We start from the raw sequence: 23,915 nt of genomic DNA, 5'->3' as shown, positions 1-23,915 counted from the left end.
CATGTAACAGGGTGATGAGGACACAAATGACCCCTGGCTCTTTCAGGGGTACTGGGCACCTTCCTGTCTCCTCTGACCCCTTATTTCCCTGCGTCTCTCACCCCCAACAGAACCTTAGGCAAAATCACAGCCCGACCACTCACCCTGACCAAGCTGTTCCTGCCTCGGTGGACTCACAAGAGCTCCACTATGCCAGCCTCAGTTTCCATGGGACGAAGCCCAAGGAGTCTCAGCACTGCAAGGCCTCAGGGACCACCGAGTACTCAGAGATCAGGACCCGCAAGTGAGCAAGTGTCTCTGCTGAAGCCTCTGCCAGGGCGCCCCTGGTGGTCAATGATGACAGTACTGGCGCTGGAGACAAGTCCCAGCATCCAGCGCTGGTCCCTGAGCCTCTACCGGGCACCTCCATTCACCCCCTCTATGCGACAGAGATGACTCACAGCCAAACTCAAGGCTCTTGGCATGATCGAAGAAATTTTTCTGGAGAAAGAAGCGGCTTGTGGAGTTGACTCCAGCACATGACCTCCCTTCTAGGGGCTTTCTCGTCTGGCTGCTCCTTACTCTCCCTTGCTACTCCAGACACTTGGTTTTCTTTCTTCCTATATCTTTTTTATTTCTGCATTTTAATCAGTTAAACTATTTAATCAATATCTGTGACATACAGACACAAAGTTGTTCCTGATTGAGTTTCAGTTATTCAGCTTCCAACACCTTCACCAATGCACGTTCCTGTTCCAGGGTCTCCAGTTTCCCTCCCACCCTCCCCTCTACCTGCCTCTGTAGCAGACATTTTTCCTCTCTCTCTGTTTGTTTGTCTATTTTCCTTCTGCTTTAGGTGTCATAGGACTTACCCAGAGTATCTCAGTGTGTACTCCTGGCTCTGCAGTAAGGAATCACTCCTGAAATCTTGGGAAAACATATGGGATGCCAGAGTTTGACTTGCATTAGCTGTGTGCAAGGAAAACGCCATCCACAATGTGCTATGGCTCCTGCCCTGCCTTTTATTCCCTTTAGACACTGAGGCTTGCTTTTGGTAACAATACTTCAGGTCTTTTTATTCAATTAAACTTTCTCCTGACCTAATATGATTATTGTATATAGGTCCCCCCAAGGCTTTCCGCAAGGCCTCAACTAGTTTCATATGGAAGGGTTGGGAATTGGGGCAATCAACGTGGTGCCCAGAGGTCATTGCTGGTGTTTTCAAAAAGATCTTATGGAGTGTGGGTGGTCTGAGCAGAAAGTGGCCACTTGCAAGGAAAACACCTTCACCCACACACACCTTTTCCTTCATCCCTCCCTCCCTCTCTCTTTCTCTCTCTCTGTTTCTCTCCTTCCCTGCTATATACCATCTTACACTTATCATTTCAGTTCTTGAAGAAATTTAGGTTTAGAAGGTAGCTGGAGGAAACCCTGCATATCACCACATTACCTCAAGTTGAAATTTCAGTATTAAAGAAAATTGCTAAAAATAAAAACAGCACATTCTTGTGTGTTCCACAGAAGGTTTACATAAACAAAAACTGATGTTTCTTTCCTCGGTATTGTTTTGGGTCACACCCAGAGGTGCTCAGGGATCACTCCAAGGGGGAGTCAGGGATTGAACCTGGGTCAGTACTGTGCAAGACAAGTGCCTTCCATATGTAATTGCTCTGGTTCCAAGGCAAATTTTTCTGAGTAATTTCAAAAGGTGCACAACCAGTTGCACAAATGAATAAAACCAAGAACCCACAACCCTTGAGCCTCAGCTTTCCACTAACCCAGGGTCGCCCTGCTTTTTCCTTCTTGTGCCTCTATTCCTAGTCTTCTAATTTTTTCCTTTGGGGTCACACCAGGCGGTGCTCACAACTTACCTGTGACTATGTGCTTAGGGCAGTACTTAGAGGAACAGATAGGGTTCTGGGGGTCCAACTAGGGTCCTCTGCAAGCAAGGCTAACCCTTTTTCTGATTGCTGTCTCCCAGCTCTGTGACATTTTCAATGCACCAATAAAGAACTGACCCGTGAAAACCAAGCCACTTCCTTTGTTTTCAATACAGGGAGTTTCTCAGTGCCTTGCCCATTGGCACTTGGGCTGTGGCATCACTCTGGCCCGTCGCACTTTACCCTGGTTTCTTTTTTTTTGGTTTGGTTTGGTTTGGTTCAATTTGGCTTGGAAGGGACTTGTTTACACCTACGCCCTCCAACACTTCTCCTATTTGGGATCCTAAAAGTCCAGTACTTTGCCAGAACCAGGGACAGCACCAAGCCTCTGGAGAACACATGGAGCGCCTCCTGGTGGGCATCGCGGGGACCTGCAGGATGATCAGGGACAGAGCAGGCACCAAGGGGTATAAGGGTGGCAGCATTCATACAGCCCTCATCAAGCAGGTATCATGGTAGCCACGGAATGCCTCGGGCACGTTCATTGGTTGAAAGTGCGCTTTCAGCACCACCTCCTAACTGCAGCGTGGCCTGGGTTCCACATGTCCAGAGTAGTGAGGTCGGAGCAGGAACCCCCATGGGAATTAGACCCAGGGACCAGTAGAGAAGTCCAGAGCACTGCAAAGGAGCTGGTGGAGGCCTGAGGTGGGTGGTGGGAAAAATGAGTGGACATGCACTGGTTACTTCAGCCACCAGGGGGGGCTAACTTTGACTCCAGCCAGCCCTGCTCAAAGAGGAAATAAAATGCCTAATGCACCTGAGACCATCAAGGACTCTGTTGAAAGTGCTCCAGAGGGTCAAAACTTGGTCTTGTAGGGCGAGGCTCTGGGGTGCAGTGGGTATCTAGAAAAGAGGAAAAGGGGGTGCACACCTGGGTTTCACTCTTAGTTTTGTGCTTCAGCACCTCCCATTTACAACCCTGAGGCTCTGACTCTAGGGGCCTCTCTGCTCACACTGTCAGGTGTGACCAATAAAACAAAGGTGTGAAAACAATCTGGAATATATTTCATGTAGTCAAATTAGGTGTGGTTTACAACAAACAACTGAAACCCAAAAACCCCATCATCATTAAGATAATTATGGTGGCAAAATTGATATCAAGTCTTACTGCTTCCTTTTTGTGACTTTTGAATTGGACCCAGAGGAAGCTCCTGACTCTAGACTCAGGAAGCACTCCTGGTGGTACTTGGGGTCCATAACTGGCACCAGGGATCAATACAAACTACTTCGTGAATGGGTTATCATTCAGTTCCACAAACCCACTTCTGAAACACCCAAACACCTCAGGGTATCAGAAAAATATCTATCTTGTGGTGTGTCTCAAATCTGGAAGAAAATGCAAAGACAGAGCAGTCACAAAGCCCTGCCTTTCTGGCCTCTCAGCTATCAACTTCCTGTTTTCTGTCTGCTTGCACTTTGTCGCCACTCAGTCCATTTTTATATTGCATTTATTTTTATTTATTTATTGTAATATAATTACTTAGTTCAAGCATTATGGTGACAAAATCATTCATGATTGAATATCAGTCATAGAATGTACACTACTCTTTCCCAGTGCAAGTTTTCCATCAACAATGACCCCAGTTTCTCTCCTACCTCCTTGCCTCTCCTGCCTCTACAGCAGGCATGTTACTTCTCCCAGTCTCTCTATATGTCTCTTTACTTTGGAATGCTGTGGTTTGCACTATATTGTTAATAAATGGGTACCACGTATATCACTTTGTCCCTTTCAGCACCTAGTTCTTGTCCAGAGTGATGAATTTCAACTATCATTTTCAACATGGACCTTACACTATCCTAACTGTATTAAACACTTTTTGTGACAAACTTTCTACCATAGACTTGTCCTCATAGTTTCATCTCTATTGTCTCTAATATTATTACCATGCTATCATTTTTTTCTTTTACCTAACTAATAAGTAAGAATATTCTATCTGATCCTTTCTATGATTCATTTCACTGAGAATAACAATCTCCATATGTATCCAAGTATAAGCCAATTTCAAATCTATTTTTCCTAACTCCTGTGCAGTATTCCACTGTGTAGATGTACCAAAGTATCTTTAGCCATACAGTTGTTCTCAGGAATTTGAGTTGTTTTTATATTCTGACTATTGAAATTGCTGTGCTGAACTTAGAAGTGCAGCCACAAAATATGCCACTGGGAAAAACTGATGTGTGCTTGTGTGCACCCTCAGTGAAAACAAACCCTTTGTTCTGAGAAAGGTGTGCATCATGGGGTTATGGGAGACCATGTGAATGGATGGGTTGTAATCCTGTTCTAGATGACAGACATAGCACTGTCCTACTCACATGGCCTGACCAGAAGCAAGTTCAACTACAAGTAGGTGAATAGAATTCAAGTGCAGATGACTGTAACCAGAACGACAGTAGAAGACATAGTCCACAATACCTCTTATAGAGCTAGGGTGTGGGAAGCCCTGTGAAACAGGAAGGACTTCCAAGGGGTGGTGGAGAGTGCAGCTTACTAGACCAATATCCAACCAGGTAGTTAATACGATGTCATAGAAGGAACAGAGGCCAGAAAGAAGGGGCCTCTTGTACCAGGGGGATATGAGAAGACCAGTAGGACTCATGGGTGCAGCTACCTCAGAGGTCCAATGAGGGGTCAGGTCAAGGGTAAAGGAAAGGCCACAGGGAAGGGACTGCAATCTGTTTACCAGATTTCTCGCTGTCAAATATCATTGCTGCTCTAGGTTTTCCTGCAGAAGCCACCTGAGCTGCTGGAGTGATAGCACTGTGTCCAAGATCTTTGCACAAAGCTGACATATATTCAGTATCTGGTACTATATCAGGCTCTTCGATCCTGCCAGGAGTGATACCTGAATGCAGCATCAAGGGAAAAATCTGAGTACCGTCTTATATGGCCCCCAAATAAAATGCAAGCTGAAAGGTAGGGTACTGGCTTTAGACCCTGATCACAGCCTGAGAATAAACAGCGTTTTCAATGGCTATTAGCACCTGGATATAGAAACTGGGTTTTGTGTCCAGGTAGTGGAGCCAGGAAAGATATGGGACACCCAGGGTACACTAGAGTCATTGGGCATTGCTGGATTGAGATTTACAGTGCCATGAAAAGAAGAGCTAGCATGTTTCTATGCCTAGCACCACATATGCTACCCAAGGCCTGCCAGAAAACCCTTGAGTATCCCTGGGTGTGGCTCAAAACAAAAAAGTATAGAAGATAAAAAGGAATGAAAAGAAAAATATCATCAACTCATAGCCCCAGGACTCCATGCACCAACCCACACAAATCTCTTCTCGTGACTGACCCCAATCTTACTCAGGGGACAGACACTCATTTCACACGTGCCCCATTTCTTAGGCCCCTCAAACAATTCTTCAATTCTCATCATAAATTTTCTAGCCAATTTTACCCAATTGGGCCCCAAAACCCATCCTTGCAGGCAATCAGAATCACTACAACATCCGAAAAGCTGAATCAGAACCAGCTGACAGCTCGTTATTGTTTTTTCCTGGACCATTCTCATTGGCCCTTTCTGACTGTGTTTTCATGTGTTGGTGTTTCACAAAAGGAAACTGAGCTGGGTGAGTATGCATGGTGATCATTGTAGACAAAGTTTTGCCAGTAGCCATTATGGCTCCCTAGCAACTGCATCAGTGTTGTCATGGACATGCCTAGTAGGAGAGCAATGGAGGCTGCTATCTTTACCACGTACCTTGCCTTCTATACAGCCCGGAACAATATCAAGTTCCAGGACTGACCATATTTGGCTCTGGAGGACGCATCACAAGGACATAAGACGTGACCCAGGTCATCCCTTTCTGTTGAGCTCTGTTTCAGCACCAGAGACAGCTCCAGTTCCAAATCTCCTTCCTTTTAGACTTCCCAAAGAAATTCGAATTTAGACCTGGGTCGCTCTTTAAGTCTTTGTTATCTACTCCATGAGAATTTCCTTGGTCTTCTCGCTAACTGCTCCTCACTTCGACTGAATCAATACATTGAGCATTTGAACAATAGCACAGCAGTAGAGTGCTTGCCTTGAACATGAGCAGACCTGTTCCATTCCCATTCTCCATTATAATCCCTCGAGCACCTCCAGGAGTGAGCCCAGAGCAAGGAATAAACCTTCAGTATTGCTAGATATGATCCAAAACCTAAAAATCAATCATATAAATGACTGAAAGTAATGGATTTTCTTGAACAGTCCACAGATTGTTCAATGGATTGTCTTGAACACCATAGTCCTTAAAGCCAGTAACCTTGAAAAACAATCTCTGCCCCTGCAGGTTCTCAGCTCCACTCCATATATACCATTAAGAAATTAAGGGCTGGGCCCGGAGAGATAGCACAGCGGTGTTTGCCTTGCAAGCAGCCGATCTAGGACCAAAGGTGGTTGGTTCTAATCCCGGTGTCCCATATGGTCCCCCGTGCCTTCCAGGAGCTATTTCTGAGCAGACAGCCAGGAGTGACCCCTGAGCACTGCCGGGTGTGGCCCAAAAACCAAAAAAATTAAGGGCTGGGGCTGTAGAAATAGCATGGAGGTAAGGCATTTTCCTTTCATGCAGAAGGTCATTGGTTTAAATCCCGGTGTCCCATACTGTCCCCTATGCCTGTCAGGGGCTATTTCTGAGCAGATAGCCAGGAGTAACCCCTGAGCACAGCCAGGTGTGGCCCCCTTAAAAATTTTAAAAATGAAATGAAGGGCTAGAACTAAAGGTTGTAATCCTCTGGGGCTCCCACAAAAACATGCTTTATGGGAGAACATGGTTTTCATCTTTCTGTTCTGAGGCAGTTTCCGGCACTGGTAATCCATTATAACCCAATGACTCCCATGGCTTGGTTGAGTCAAGAAATAATATGGGATCTGAAGCACATGATCTCTGAAATGCATCTGCTATAGTAGCAGAGATAACATGTGGCTCCTTAGGAGAAAGGCTATGGAGCAAGAGCGAGGCAGAGAGCATTGCTGGAATCATAGCACACCAGGGAGAACATTTGCTTGCATGCGGCCAACAAGGGTTCAATTCCCATATCAATTAGGGTCCCTTGCGCAACTCCAGGAGTAATTTCTGAGCACTGTGGTATATGGCCCAAAATGAGATGCAAAAGTGAACAGGGAGAGAGAAGCAGCCAACATAGGGGGAGAGAGACAGGGGATGAGTTGTGAGAGAAAGGCAGCTAATATGGAGGAGAGCGAAGCAGTGAGTATGGAAGGAGAAAAAGGTAGAATAGACTGTAGATATAAGGACCCGAGAGGCATCATTCAATCAAGGATGAGGTGCTGGAGAGAGAACAGGGATGAGAAGCGTTAGCCTTGACTCTATTGGATACTGGTACAAATTCCCTGCAAGATGCTCACGTTGTAATGTAAGGTATCAAAGCTGAGCACTAAAGCTAAGAGCACTGTAACCATCCCATCCCCCAAAAGAAGAAAGGTAGATAGAAAAAGAGAGAATGAGATACAAAGAGAAGGGTGTCAGTTAAATAGGACAGTGGGGAGTGAGGGCACTTACCTTGCACACTTCCAACATGGATTTGATATCAATATCCAGCATCACATAGGGTCCGCGGAGCATCACAGAGAGTGAAACCTGAGCACAGAATATGACAAGATATGTGCCCCAAACAGAATATATGAAGGAAAATGTTTCTTACCTGTCACTCTCAGAGTCTCCATCCAAGTGTCATCATTGAGACATTGAGAGACCCTTGAAATGGAGGTATACAGGTTTCCCCCAGATGTGCAGAGAGACTACAGCCTAATAGGGGCCCAACTCTGCCAGAATCGCTCAGCAGCTGTGTCAGGGGAGAAAAGGAAGTTGAATATAGGGGACTGTTAGTGGGGTATGGACTGAGGTTCAAGCCCTAGTCCCTTTGTTGTCCCCTGAAGCATAACATGAGTGATCCCTGAACACAGAGTAAAGACTTATCTCATAACATCACTGGGTGTGGTTTTTCCCCTCTGAGAGAGAGACAGATAGACAGAGAAAGAGACAAATAGACAGAGAGAGAAAAATGAAAGGGCTGAAGCTGAAGCTTGCATATGAGGCCCTGAGTTCAACCCTGTGCACGTCATGGTCCCCTCAGTGCCATCAGGGTAGCCTTGGATGACCCCTTACACCAACAAACCTAAGCAGAACCTCAACATGATTAGTGTGACACTTGGGCCCTGCCTGGAAAAAGACTGAGCCTGGGGCCACCCCAGATTCTCTGCTCAAACCTGTCTCGAGGCACCCCAATGCCTGTAAAGACTGCACTGTGTGAATTTTCATTTCTGCTTCTTCAGAACCCACATTGCAGTTGCAGCCCCTACCTCAGACACCCCATGCTAGTTTCCTGCTGCCTCCTCCAGTGATTCTCAAGCTGGCAAGCAGCTCGCTTGGGATGGCAGCTGGACATGAGGGGGTACCAGAAAGAGGTTGGGGAGTGCTGTGGGACCCGTGGCTCCTCCAATAAGGAACCTGTTTCATGCCTGGATACACCCCCTCGAACCTCAGCTTTCTCAAATCCCCTGATCACTTCCCTTTCTGCAAGACTAAGAAACATAAAAGTTGGGGAGTCTAAAGAGTGAGTCTAGAGCTGGTACCACACATTCCTGCGTCATCATTGAGATGTCTCTGCTACTACTCTTGGCCATGCTGTTTAGTGGTGAGTGGCTGAGGCCAGGCATGGGGGCTCCCTGGGGGGCTAGCTGAGCTGAACCGCCATCTCTTCTTAGGGTCTCGGGCTCAGGACAATGAATATCATCTCCAAGTGCAGCCAGTAGTGTGGGCACAGAAGGGGCTCTGCGTGTTTGTGTCCTGCAATTTCAAGTACCTAAAAGGAAGCTGGTTAAATGGCTACATTTATGGCTACTGGTACCGGCAATATGACAACTCAAAGGAGGAATGCGTAGCCACCAACGACCGTACCAAACAGGTGTCACCAAGAACCCGAGGGCGCTTCCAGCTTGTAGGAAACCCCAAAGATAGAAACTGCTCCCTGCTCATCACAGATGTCCTGAAAAGGGACCGGGGCATGTATTATTTTAAGGTGGATAGATTTTACTCCAATAGCTACAGTTTCCTTGATTCAAAGGTTTTCCTGGAAGTGACAGGTATGTGGGGGTCACAGCGGACCCCAAGCCAACACCCCAGGTGGCTCCCAGTCTGTTACCTGTGTCTATAACATGCCCCCCTTCTCTGCTCAGATCAAAACCAACCAGATGTCTACATACTAGAGCCCCTGTGGCCAAACCGCTGGGGAACCGTCATCTGTGTGTTCAACGCAACCTTTGACGGATGTCCAGTCCCCTCTTTTTCCTGGACTGGGCAGGTTCTATCCACCAGTCAGTCTCCAGTCAGCACCCATCAAGCTTCAGTGCTGAAGATCGCGCCCCAATCCCATGATGAGGGCACCGAACTCACTTGCAGCGTGAGGCTTTCCCCACGGGGAGTGGTTGTCAAGAAAACCGTGAGGCTGAATGTGGCTTGTGAGCAAGGGGTTTGGGCTGGGGGGTACACTGCCAGTGGAGGATGCTGGAGGGCAATGAGGATTCTGGGCTGTCCTCTGTCCATCGTTCTGCCTCTCCAGGGCAGAGCCAGGCATTGTCCCTGTCCCCTGGTGCACTCACTGTCTGTGGGGATCCAATGTTCCTCTCCTAAGCTGACCTTCTCGCTTCCAGATGCCCCCCAAAACCTCATTATCCGCATTTCTCAGGACAAAGGGGCAGGTAAGAGCAGCAAGTGGTTATTTGGGGTAGTGGGACTGTGGGAGGGAGTCAGTCCTCCAGGGAGCTCCCTGCTGCTTCTGTCTCTGCAGCTCCACTGTCCCATGTCGGGGCCACCCCCTCTTTCCACCTGCAAGCCCAGAAAGGAAGCTTCTTGCAGCTGCTGTGTGAGGCCTCCAGTCACCCTTCTGCCTCTCTAAGCTGGTCCCGGGGGAACCGAGTCCTCGCTTGCTCCCGGCCCGATGACCCCAAGGCCCTGGCCCTGGAGCTGCCCTCGGTGCAGGCGGGAGATGCGGGGAGCTACACCTGCCTGGCTGAAAATGCGCTGGGCCAGAAGATGCGCGTGGTCCACCTGGAGGTGCAGCGTGAGTGGCCTAGGGTTGTGGTCTGGACAGGGCCTGGCTGGGCGGGGTCTGGCTGGACTGGGCCAATAGCGGTGGGTGGTGTGGGCGGGGCCTAAAGTGGGCGTGTCGTGGGTGTGGCCAACACCACAATGAAATGTATGGGTGTGGAGGTAGCCATACAGGGATAGCTGCTCTGGGTGTGGCCAACTGAAGGTCTGGCTCTATTGGGCATGTCCAACACTACGTTGACTTCTATTGGAGGTGGGCGTGGCAAAAGCAGTCAGGAATGGTTGGGATTGGCTAGCAGGAGGGAATTTGTGGTATGGGCGTGGCTTCTCAAGAATGATGGGTATGGGATAAGTGTGTGTGGCTTATGCAGGAGTGTAGCCTTGAGGTGCAGCATAGCAGAAGGGGAGGAGTCGAGGCTGGGTAGGTTGTGATCTCAATATCTCAGCGTGACCAATCAGGTGGGCTTCATGCTCATGGAGAGCTGGTCCAGATGTGCCCCCAATATCTGGGAGGAGCAGTGTTCTCTGAGCCCTCAGGAATGTAACTCAAATGCCCCTAGTTCCTCTTCCACCACCCCTGCATGCACAGCATAGCCTCAAAGAGCCAGGCATGAGACTTGAAAGCTCAGCTCATTCTACACTGTCAGGGTAGTCGGGGGTCTGGGCTGGGTCCCCCTGGACACTCAGACTTAAAAAGAAAATTGATGGAGTACAGTCTGTGGGTATCATTGCCTTTGCTAAGCCACTCCAAGATAAAAGACACATGGCCTTAGCTGAACTAGAGGTTTACTGTGAAGGGAGGAGAGAGGGCAGGAGGGATACAGTAGGCAGGGAGAGGAGGGTCATAGTGCTCCCCAAATATGTGAGCTCACTAGCTCTCAATACTAATGAGCTATCACTCTGAAACCCAGATTATTTATTTCAGAGTATAGTCTGGAGGAACTCCTGATAGAGAAAGGGTTCAACAAGTGTGGAACACTCAAAAAGAAAAACAATAGAAAGGCAGACTGATCCACAGCACAGTGAGGTGGGAGCTTGCCTTGCAATGGGCAATCCATGTTTGAACATCAGCATGCCATATGGTCCCTGAAATGGCCATGAGTGATTCCTGTGTGAAGAGCCAAAAATAAAACCTGAGCACCTCTGGAAACCACCAAAAAATAAAATATAGGGCCAGAGCTATAGCACAGCGATAGAATATTTGACTTGCACGCAGGTTACAGAACACAAACCTGATTCAATTCCCGGCAACCTATGTGGTCCCCTGAGCCTGACAGGAGCGATTTCTGACCACAGAGCCAGGAAAAACCCCTGAACAACACAGGGTGTGACCCAAAAACCAAAATATAAAAATAAAAAATAAAAATGAAGTCGTTTTTTGTGTCTGAACCATTTATGTTTAAGAGTTAGACACTGGACCTCATGTTACTGGTAAAGTAAAAGTTTTGCATTACATCTTGGAACTGACGTGGAGAACGGGAATCTTTGTTATTTTTATTTTTTTTATTTCTCCCCTTGAGAAGTAGGCTTTGAAACCGAGGATCCCCACCATAGAAAATCTGCTCTGCAGCTCTGAATGTATCTTTTTTGTCATGGTTCGCATTACTACACACCTTTCCTATCCCTTTAAGGAATCTTTTATTTCACTTTGGGGAATGGCAGCTCACAGCTCAGGACAAATGATGTGAAGCTGGGATTTGAACCAAAGTCTTGGGTGCACTAGTGAGAGCCCTTCCCCCAGTACTTTCCATGAAGTGCTCCTGTCCCTCATGCTAGGATACCTGTTGTCTTTTTAGATGCTCCCGAGAACCTGACCTTGACAGCCTCCATAGAAAATAGGACACGTAAGAAATATGGGGGGAAAGGCTGGAGCACTAACACAATGGGGAGGCTGTTTACCCTGCACACAGCTGACCCAGGTTCAATACCTGGCATCATACATTATCATTCCCCCTCTGAGCCTGACAGGAATAATTTCTGAGTGCAGAGCTGACAGCAACCTCCAGCACTGCTGGTGTGGCCCCTGAGCAAATAAAAATGTGGGGGACAGCAGGACAAACTGGGATCAGCGCCTGGCAAATGGGCATGGCCTCAGCATGGTCCACGTCTCCCCTTCTATCCCCCACAGTACTTAAAACCCTCCAGAAAATGAACACACTCAGAGTGCTCCAGGGCCAAAGCCTGCAACTGCGCTGTGTTGCCCACAGCAGCCCTCCAGCCAGAATGAGCTGGAACCGAGGCCCCCTCCCACAGAGCCGAGTGCTGCTCACCGAGCTAGGGCTCCTGCTTCTTCCCCGGATCCAGCCAGACCAGGAAGGAGAATTCACTTGCCGAGCACAGAACCAGCTGGGCTCCCAGCAGGTATCAGTGACCATCAGCGTGTACTGTGAGTACGGGCTGGGAGCCCTGGGTCAAGGGAAGGAGAATCCCTGAACCACAAAGCCCAACTGACACCCCATTCTTCCCACAGCACCTCCCAAGCTGCTGGGCCCACACTGCTCCTGGGAAGCCCAGGCTCTGCACTGCAAATGTTCAGCCCATGGCCGGCCTGTCCCTGACATGCACTGGTGGCTGGGGCCAGAGCTGCTCCCTGGAAACTGCAGTGAAGCCTCTGTCCAGCTCAGTTCCAGCGCCCTGGAGCTCTGGACCAACAGCTCTCTGAGACTCTTGCGGGGATTTGACACTGGACTCAAGCTCAGCTGTGAGGCATGGAATGTGCATGGGGCCCAGAATGGTTCAGTCCTACTGCTGCCAGGTTGGTGGGCTAGTGGTGGCAAGGTAAAGTGGAACAGACAGGGTCCAGTGCACAAAGAAACATACATAGACATGCACATATACACACGAGCACACACACTGGCTGAGAAGAAAAAGGCAGACCTTCAAGTTCCAGCTCTGCCTTGCTCTGAGCCTGGCTCTGCTGATTCCTCTGTGCTATATGGTTCTCCCAGCACCACCAGGGCTCAATGCAGAGCACAGAGGCAGAATGATCCCTGAGCACCATGGAGGAGAGCTCCCCACTTCAAAAATGAGGGGTGTGCATGAGCAATAGCATAGAGGGGAGGGAATTTTCCTTGAACACGACCACTCTTGGTTCAATGCCTGACAACCCATATGATTCTCCAGAACTTCTGAGAGTGATTTCTGAGTGCAGAGCCAGGAATAACCCCTGTAAACTGCCCAATGTGGCCCAAACAAAAAGGAAAGCTTTGGCAGGAACCATAGTATACCACAGAGGGTGCTGTCCTTCCACGCAGCCAAACCCTGGTTTGAACATCACCATCCCACTTAATTCCCCAAGAACTGCCAGGAGCAACCCCTGAGTGCAGAGCCTGAAGTAAATCCTGAGCATCACTGTGTAGACACAAAACAAAACACATACAAAGGCAAAAACAAAAGCAATAGCACAGCAGGTGGGGGCACGCGTCTTGCACACAGCCAACTTGAGATCGATCCCCAACATCCTATAAGGTTCCCTGAGCCTGCCGGAAATGATTGCTGAGCAGAGAGCCAGGAGAACCTTGGGTATTTTTGAGTGTGGCCCAAAAACAAACATAATAAAAAGGAATTTGTGGGGTGAAGAGAAAACATAAATAAGGACTGACACTAAGATCTCTGGGCATGAGTACAAGGAAGGCCCACCTCCACCTGACATCACTTCTGCCCCACACAGATGAGAAGGAGATCATCAGAGGTGCTTTCTCCAATGGAATCCTGGTGGGCACCGGCACCTTGGGGCTCCTATGTCTCTCTGTCATCCTGATTCTGTGAGTTCAAAAGCAGAAAAGGGTTAAGGGGGATACTGGGGTCAGATCATAGTGCTGCACCCTGGGGAGTGGGTGTATGTGGAAGCTTTATACTGGTATGTGCTCCACCAGCAGGGTGATCACTCTGAGGAGGAGAGGGAAGCAGACACAGCAGCTGTCCCGTGGGAGCACCATCCTGGACTACATCAACATTTTTCCCCGCTTGGGGTTCCAGGTGAGTGTCAGCCCAAGGTCCCCACAGCTGCCCCTGCCCCCCACCACTCCCAGACCTGACCCTTCTCTCACCACAGTCCAATGCCCTGCATGCTGTTTCTGATCTTGAATTACTGTTATCAATTGTGTAGAGTCCACAAGAGAATAGATCTCTCCTTGATACAGAGTCCCCGATTTCTGGGCAGAGCTTGCTAGGCATTAAACCCCACTACATTACTGTTTCATCTCCACCAACCTAACTCATGCCAGGACATAGCACATGGGCAAAGCCAGGTTCCATTCTCAGCACTGAAGATGGGCATGGAGCAACACCATGAGTGATCCCTAAGAACCATCAAGTGTGGCATTTCCTTCTTCCCAAAAAAGGACAGTGCAATAGTCCAGACCAGACACTGGATGGATGTATGGATGGATGAATTAATGATTGATATATATGAATAGATATGTAGATAAGCGGAGGGATGGATGGATGGGTAGGTGAATGGATGGATGATGGATGAATGATGGCTAAATAGATATATGGATGGATAGGTAGATAAGTGTATAGATGGATGGGTAAGTGGATGGATGAATGATTGGATAGATTAATGGATGAATGATTGGATGAATGGTTAGATAGATGGGTGGGTTGATAAATGGATGAATAGATGGATTAATGGACAAATACATAGATTGATGAATGAATGGATGTATTAATAGATAATGGATGGATAGGTGGATGATGGATCAATGAATAGGTAGGTAGTTGGATGGATAGATAAATATATGGATGGACAGATAGGTAGGTGATGGATGGACAGAAAAAGAGACAGATGGATAATGGATGGATGGGTAAGTGGGTGGATGGGTAAAAGGATGAAAGGATAAATGAATGGGTTTATGGATAGATGGACAGATGGATGGATAATTAAATAACTGGGTAGATGAATATTTAGACGGATGCATGGATAGATGGATTGCTCAATGGATGGATGAGTGGATGGATGGGTATGTGCGTGGGCGTATTGATTGGATAGATAGATAGATAGATAGATAGATAGATAGATAGATAGATAGATAGATAGATGATAGATAGATAGATAGATGATAGATAGATAGATAGATAGATAGATAGATAGATAGATAGATAGATAGATAGATAGATAGATAGATAGATAGATAGATGTCAGGGCATTTGCTTTTTATGAGACTGACCAAGGTAAATCTTTACCAATTCAAATGGTCCTCTGAGCACTAAGAATGAGAAAATAAAGGAGAATCCCATAGGTTTGATGGAAGTACAGTGTGTAAAGAATTTGAATTGCGGGCCCAGAGAGATAGCACAGCAGCGTTTGCCTTGCAAGCAGCCGATCCAGGACCAAAGGTGGTTGGTTCGAATCCCAGTGTCTCATATGGTCCCCCGTGCCTGCCAGGAGCTATTTCTGAGCAGACAGCCAGGAGTAAGCCCTGAGAACCGCCAGGTGTGGCTCAAAAAACAAAAACAAAAAAAAAAAAGAATTTGAAATGTAGGCATCTGACATGAGTTCAAATACAGTACTATATACAATGAACTTAGCAAGTCTAAAGGTCACTCCTGAGCACAAAGTCTGGAAAAGTCCCTGAGTATTACCAGGAGAAACTTCACCAACACACTATTTTGTGTTGCTTTTTGGGTCACACCTAACAATACTGGGGTTACTCATGACTGTACTTATAAATAACTTCTGGAGGGTTCAGGGAAACCCTATGGGATGTTGGGCCTTGAAGAGTGTTTGGTCAGATACAAGACTAACACCCTCCCTTCTGTACCCACTCTTCAGCCCCAAACATAAATTATAAATAAAGCCAGGGGCCAGAGAGATAACATGGAGGTGGGGCGTTTGCCTTGCATGCAGAAGGATGATCAATCGAATCCCGACATTCCATATGGTTCCCTGAGCCTGCCAGGACCGATTTCTGAGCGTAGAGCCAGGACTGACCCTGAGCACTGCCGGGTGTGACCCAAAAATAAATAAATAAATAAATAAAACCAAGTAGGAGGAGGCAGGGGATATTGCTGTCTGGTCAAGCAATACCTGGTGCATTGGGGCCCTGGGTTCAATCCCCTGCTTTGGAGAAAGAAAAGGCAGAGAAACTAGCCAGGCAGCATCTTTCCTGGGAATATTGGTATGCATCAGAGCAACAATGACTTAATCTTAAGGCAAACAGGGTAAAAAAAAAATAGAGAGATGCCAGACAAGTAGCACAGCGGGGAGAATGTTTGCCTTGCAGCAGCGCACCCAAGTTTGATTCCTAGGTTTACCTGAAATGATTCCTGATTGTCAAATCAGGATAAGCCCTGAGCACAGCCTGTTATGGCCAAACAAAGCAAGCAGAAACATGAATCTGGAAGGATCACATTTGGGATTAAGGTGTCCAGAGAACAGATGAGTCAGGGGCTGGGACAGGGTTGGGAGCATGATGAGAGGGTAGGAAATGGCTTGTGGTAGGTGAACGGAGGCGGCCACAAGTGCACGAGGAAGCGTCCATATTGGTGTCCACAAGCCAATCCTGCATCCATTGTCCTGGGCAGGCAGATATGCAATCTGCCATCTAGACAACTAAAGCACATATGTGATTCTCACTGGTTCCTGCCCCCAAGAGAGTGGGGGGGTGTCTTGTACTCCCCCCCATGTTGCTCCAAAGTCTCCCTATGGACCGAGTACCACTCAGGAGTTGGGGTTCTGCAGAAATGCATGAACCATGTAGTAACCAGTGGAGGAGCAATTGCATTGCCTTGCACCTTTTCCCTCCAGGCTCAGATTCAAGAGGTCGAACTGAATGGCCCTTTTCAGCCTTCTCCTCCAGCTCCTTCCCCAAAACCTAGGAATAATCCAAAGCAGAAGCAGAATCTCCAGAAGGAGCACTGTGCTGGGAGCCATGCAGAAGCCACTCCATCTTTGCAGGCTCTACAGGAGGACGAGGTTCAGTACTCACAACTCCACTTCCCCAAGAGCAGACCCAGGGTGCTCCAGGCACCCAATGACAGCCACAAAGAATATGCGAAAATCAGGTTCCGCTAAGACCAAGGCCAAGGATTAAGAATCTCTGGTGGAAGATGACCGTGAAGAGAAGGAACCCAGAGATAAAGCCCCAGAAAAGAAAAAAATTAATATTCTGGGTCCAGAGACAGAGGACAGAGATGGTAGGGAGAATGCTTGCCTTGACCCGGGTTCAAGTCCCAGCACTGCATCGAGTCCCCCAAGCACCGCCAGGAGTGAGCCTTGATCACACAGTTAGTTGTAAGAATTGAGAACCATCGGGTGTGACCCAAAAGAACCAAAAACATTCTCGAAGGATGATGCATTCTGCCGGACATGTCTCTGCTCCCCAGTAGAGAAACTCAGTAAAGTCCCAGTCAGACATCAGGTCTCACTCAGGGTGCTCAGTGGTGGGGTGACTATGAGCTTTCACAAAGCAATGGTCTTTGTCAGCTCAGCCAAGGGGCATTCTGGAACCTTCTCATGATTCCACCTCCGAGCTGCATTTGATTTTAATGATTTTGCATGTACAGTAGACTGGGTGCACATTAAATGTGGGAGACCATTTGTTTACATGTGTTTGTTTACTTGCTGGTTTGTTTGTTGTTTCTGGTGATGCCTGGATAAGAAGTTCACACTTTACTCTCCGCAACAGACTGAGAGAAAGAGAGAAATAAAAGCACTGGAGTTCAGGCTTGCATAGGAGGCCCTGAGTTCCACCATCTGCCCCTCATGGTCCCCTCAATGTCATTGGTTTATCCCTGGATGCCCCCACCGTACCAACAAACCTAAGGAGGACCTCTACATAGCTAGTATGACACTTGGGCCCTGCTTGGAGAAAAATTGATCCCGTGGCCACCCTAGAATCCCCAACCATGCCTGCTCCCAGGCTCCTCCATGGCAAAAGTCTGCAGTGTGTGAGCTTTCAGTTCTGCTTTCTCCAGAGCCCACATTATAGGGAAATCCCCAACCATAGGCCATCACATGCTAGTTTCCTGCTGCCTCCTACAATGACTCTCAAGCTGTCTTACAGTTCATTTAGGGTGATGGAGTTCTGTGGGCAAGGTCGGGTGGCTGAAGGAGGTTAGGGAGTGTAGGTGCCCTGTAGCTGCTCCAATCAGGAGTCCCTTTCATGCCTAGATTCACACCCTCATCACTTGCTTCCACAAAGCCCCTGGTCACTTCCCTTTCTGAACAGCTCAGAGACATAAATGTTGAGGTTTCTGAAGTGTGAGTCTGCTGCAAGGGACCTGCTTGGGGTCCCCCTTAATCTGACCATAGAGATGATCCAGCTGCTGATCTTGGCCATGCTATGTGGCAGTGAGTGGCTGAGGACAGGTGTGGGTGTTACCTGGGGGAGGCGAGTTAGGCTGACCTCCATCTCTTCTTATGGTCATGGGCTCGGGATGATAAATATCAGCTCCAAGTGCAGCCAGTAGTGTGGGCTCAGAAGGGACTCTGCGTATTTTTGCCTGCACTTTCAAGTACCCCAAAGACGGGTGGAAGATGAGCACATGTGGCTACTGGTACCAATTCTCAGGGAGGCAAAATAACCATTTGGAAGATCTCGTGGCCAGCAACTATTACTGGATTTCACCAAACACAGAAGGGCTCTTCTAGCTTGTTGGTGATCCTGAGGATGGAAACTGCTCCCTGCTCATGACAGATGTCCAGAAAAGAGACCAGGGTGTGTATAAGTTTCAGATGGAGAGAGGTTACACCATACAATATGATATCCTTAAGTCAAAAGTCTCTCTGGAAGTGATGGGTATGTGGGGATCATAGCAGACCCCACGAGCCACCCCAGGTGGCTCCCACCATGGCAACAGTGGCTATAAAATGCCCCCCTTCTCTGTGCAGATCAAACAGAGCCAGATATCTATATCCTGGAGCCCCTGTGGCCAAACCGCTGGGGGACTGTCATCTGTGTGTTCAACACCACCTTGAATGGATGTTTGGCCCCCTCTTTCTCCTGGAAGGGGTCTCTTCTCTCCTCCAGTCAGTCCCAAGTCAGCACCCACCAATCCTCAGTGCTCAAGATCGCACCCTGGCCCCAGGACCAGGGCACCTATCTCACCTGCAGTGTGAGGTTTGCCCCAAAGGGCCAGATTTTCCAGAAAACCGTGAGACTGGATGTGGCTTGTGAGCAGGGGGTCAGGGCTGAGGGTACTACCACTGGAGGGTGCATGGGGGAAAGGAGGTCCCTGGATTATCCTCTGCCCATCCCATCTTCCTCTCTGGGGCACAGCCTGGCCCCACTCCCAGGGGTGCCCACAAGCTGCGGGGTTCCCATATTCCTCTTTTTCTTGCTTCCAAATGCCCCCAAAGAACTCATTATCCACATTTCTCAGGACTAGGGGGCAGGTGCGGTCAGCAGGTGGTTATATGGGGGCAGATGGGTGATGGGGGGAGTCAGTACTACAAGAACCACCCTGCTGGCTCTGTCTCCACAGTTCTGCAGTCCCATGGTCTGGACGCCCCCTCGTTGCACCTGCAAGCCCAGAAAGGAAGCTTCTTGCGGATGCTCTGTGAAGCCTCCAGTCAGCCCCTCGCCTCTCTTAGCTGGTCCCGGGGTAACTGAGTCCTCTCATGCTCTAACACCAAGGACCTCCAAGGACCTCAGCTCCCCTAACACTGCAGCTGCCCTCGGTGCAGGCGGGAGATACTGGGAGCTACACCTGCCATGCTGAGAACACTCTGGCCAGAGGATACGCATGGTTCACCTGGAAGTGCAGTGTGAGTGGCCTGGGGGCGGGGTCTGAGCGGGCCAACAGGGCATGGCCAATAGTGTTGGGTGGTGTGGGCGGGGCCTGGTTAGAGGGCGTTCCATGGGCATTGCAGCTATAGATATCAGGGTGTGGGCATGACCAACACTAGGTTGATTTGAATGGAAGGTGGGTGTGGCAAACAAGAGGGTGGAAAGGGTTGGGCGTGGCTAACAGGAGGGTGTTTGTGGATTAGGAGTAGCTTCTTTGAGAATGGTAGATTATGGGTAGGTGGGCATGGCAATCAAAGGGCCTTGGGTGGGCGTGGTAGCAGAAAGGGAGAAGTTAAGTTCCAGTGAAGTTGTGATTTCAATTTCTGGGCATGCCCAAGCAGGAGGGCTTGGTGCTTGGGCATGAGCTCGTGCACTGTGTCCCCAATATCTGGGAGGAGCTCTCAGGAACCTAACCCAAATCCTCCTGGTGCCTCCTCCATCACCCTACACATACAACAAGTGATTTTGGCCCACACAGTCAAGTGTGACGAGAACTCAGCTCCATTCTGCAATGTCAGGGCTATCAAGGGTTGAGGGATGGATCCCCCAGGACACTCAGTCTTGGAAAGCAAACTGAGCACCACCCTCTATGGGTGTCCCCACCTTTGTTAGAGCCACTCCAAGCCTGGAGAGACTTGACCAGAGCTGGACTAGGTGTTTTGTGTGAAGGAAGGAGAGAAGGACGAGAGGAATGTAGAAGGCAGAGAGAGAAGGATCGCAGTGCTCCGCACATCTTCAACCTCACCAGCTTCCAATGCTTCTGAGTTATCTCTCTGGCTCCATTCTATTTAAACCCATAGAACCATCAGAAGGGACCCCTTAATAAAAACAAAAGTCCGCAAGTGTGGAACCCTAAAGAAAAAATACAACGGGAGACTGATCCATAGCCCACTGGTGTGGGAACTAGCCTTGCTCAGAGCCAAACCATGTTTGAGCCTTGGCATCACATAGGGTCTTCTGAGCCAGCCAGGTGTGGTTCCTTGTAGATTACAAGTAAAAATATAAAATGTCCACGTGTTGGGTGAGGCCATCCTAGGCATGGCAAACGGCCTCTAGCCCATTCAGCTTCCGGGTCTGAAATTGCAGGATAATGGTGGAGAAATAATTTACAAGTAGTCAGTTAAAGTTTATCAGAGTCAGCTCACTTCATTCTGTCATGGCATTTCTCCATTGTTGGGGGATGTTGAACCCCTTTTTGGTGATTTGTGAATCCAGAAATATTTCCCAAAATGAGAGATTAAATCCCATTCTTCCGTTCCATCTTTTGGGGGAAACCTAAGTCATAATTCTCCACTGCAAATAATCCAGATGGATACAAAGGTTGGGGGACAAAAGTTCGGCAATGAGAGTCCTTTAACAGTTCTGATGCCAACTCCAAAACAGCAACCAAGACAGTCGTCAGCTCTGACAAAAAGCCTCTCTCGCCTCGCCCACAAGCTCTTTATTTTCTCCTTAATCGCTCCCACCTGGAAGATCCAGGTGGGATGGTATGCGGCTTTCTGGGGACCCCAGCCAGCAGGGTGAAGGGGATGAATGCCGCAACTTATTCGTGGGTTCACTGAAGCCGACTCGATCCGAAATATCTATGGGAAAAATCTGTAGAGGTTAGAAAGAAGGCCTAAGTCTTTTATCTAATCAAAGGCAATTTATTAAGCAGGCAAGCGCTTATATATATTTTTTACACAAGGGGAAGTATGTCTCAAAAACTATTGGTCATTTCAAACCATCTCTTATCCAATTATATTCCAAGCATAGGCACACAACCAAAAATGAATAAAGGTACTAAACATTAAACTTATGGGGCATACAAGCATTGGTCAATTCAAACAAACTTTTCACCAATTATATGCTTACTACAGGTATTTGGTCAAAAAGGGAAAAAGGATAGAGTGTGCCTTGTTAAGCACAGCCCAAAGGAGGTGGGAAAGGAAAAAAGGGGGAGGCATGACTCAATGACTGATCCTAGTAATCTTTAGCTGACCGGAATCAAAGACATATAAGGAAATATTATCTTGTCCCTGGCCTCATGGCCCTGTGGTTAGTACAAGGGGCTATGTTGTTGCAAGATTTCCTATTTGCTCATGGGCTAAGAACCTGCCGACAGTCACATATGCAGCTCAGTGGAACTATCCACAGAGATAGAGGCTAAGGTTGATAGCATCCATTTTGTGCAAGCTAGAGCAGTCTCCCACAACGGTAGGCAAAAACAATTTACGGAAATACACTACAATTCCCCCTTTTTATAAACAAACAATAATAATGTGCAATATAATAATAATAATAATGTAACAATATCTAAACCCAAACCCATAGTTACAAAAGCAAAACTTTAATGAAATATAACATCAATTTTATAAGATTAAAAATCATTAATTACAATTAATTAAAAACATTAATTACAGTAATCAAAATATAGAATTACATCTACTTCAAAGGATTCCAATCATAAAAAGTACAAATACAAAAGCTAAAAATTTTTACTAAGTCCAGAATTACTCTAAAAATATAGGCAGTGTAGAACTCCCAAAGTCCAACCAAAGACATTTGGTGAATCAGGGAAGATGAGTTGTAACTTCATACAGGATACAGTTAACCATGTATTCCTCAGTCCAAAATCAAGAGGCTTGTAACTGTGGGTGAAGGAGGCAATCCGCACATGTGAAGGGATTCCTACAAATAAAATGTTAAGGACTAGGAATAAAGAGGGAATAATGAGGAATAATAAATTAGGGGATAAAATGTCGGGAAAAGGGAGCCATATACAAAACATACAAGACAGACAGACACGCAATAAGACATGTAAATACATATTATACAAAATTATGAAAATAACACTCACTCATAATTACCAAAAATATCTATTGGGAAGGAATTAAAATAGAGCCAAATAAAAAATTTAGCTGAATAAACAAAAAATGCTTTAAAAATACAATAATGGAAAAACTGTTTAGATGGATATCTTCAAATTCACAATAACAAAAAACTATTTTTAAAGCAGAATCAAGTAAATCTGAAAAAGAATTTTATGTGGATTACGACTGTGAAGTCCTATAATGCAAATATCAAACAGTAAATCTATTGTAAACAGTCATTGATGATGAGCACTGTGAAAAGAGTCTACCCAAAAAGTATGGTTGCTGTTTACATTTCAATCACATATTTCTACTCCAATATTTGCATTGATTGAGTGGTCTTCATTAGTTATAGTTTGCGGAATTTCTGTGTTGGCTAATATGGCTATCGTATGCATAGGCATTGGCTGGTGGTTTGGAAATAGTGTGGAAATTGTAAAGTGATGACCAATATGGACAATAAAAAAATTTATCCTACAAAAAGTCAGAGTAAGGTACAGGCTGATAAATCTAGCACTGGCATCAAGAGTCTAGGCATTTTTGCTGGTAAAAAAAATCAACCCAAACACATAATTTAGACACAAATAAATCAAAATCTTGACACTGATGTTACAAAAAAATTTCAAAAGTTTTGCTTATATAGAAGGGTCCATTATCAGTTTTAATGGAATATGGAATACCCATAACAGAAAAATATTGTAAAAGAAAACTGCAAACCGCCTTAGATTTTTAAGAAGACATAGGGATTGCCCAAATAAATCAAGAATAGGTATCCACCACCACATGAAGATAAGTTTTTTTGGAAATAAGTCTGTTTGAGTTACATCCATTTGCCACAATTTGTTGGACTGTAAGCCTTTTAGGTTTGCTCCTGCTATATGAGTCTTCTGTGCTAATGGGGCACATATGTTGCTTCTTTCTATAATTTCTCTAGCTTGCCGCCATGGAATTTGGTAATTCACATGTAAACGGCGAGCATTTGTGTGTAAGGCTTAATGTTCCTCTACAGGTGATTTAAATATAGGCATTGCCAACAAGTCAGCAGTTTCATTTCCTTGAGCCATTGGCCCTGGAAGACCTGAGTGGGCTCTAATATGGATTCAGTTCGTTTTTGAATAAGTTGTAATTTTTTCAGTAAGTTTTGTATAATAGGACTATGAGAATTGAGGGAGGCAGTGGCTATCACTGCCTAATTTTCTAATAGGTAAATTAACGTTGCTAATTCAACAGTCTGTGCAGACTTATACTTGGTATCTATTGTTATATTCATATTTTCTCCAGTTATTCCTCCCCATCCTCCGCTGGATCCATATACATAAAAACTTTTGCATTGGGAATAGGAGAATCCCGTACAATTGAAGAAA

Source organism: Suncus etruscus, chromosome 14, assembly GCF_024139225.1.
Source record: "Suncus etruscus isolate mSunEtr1 chromosome 14, mSunEtr1.pri.cur, whole genome shotgun sequence".
NCBI lineage: Eukaryota > Metazoa > Chordata > Mammalia > Eulipotyphla > Soricidae > Suncus > Suncus etruscus.
This window is presented reverse-complemented; position numbering follows the sequence as displayed.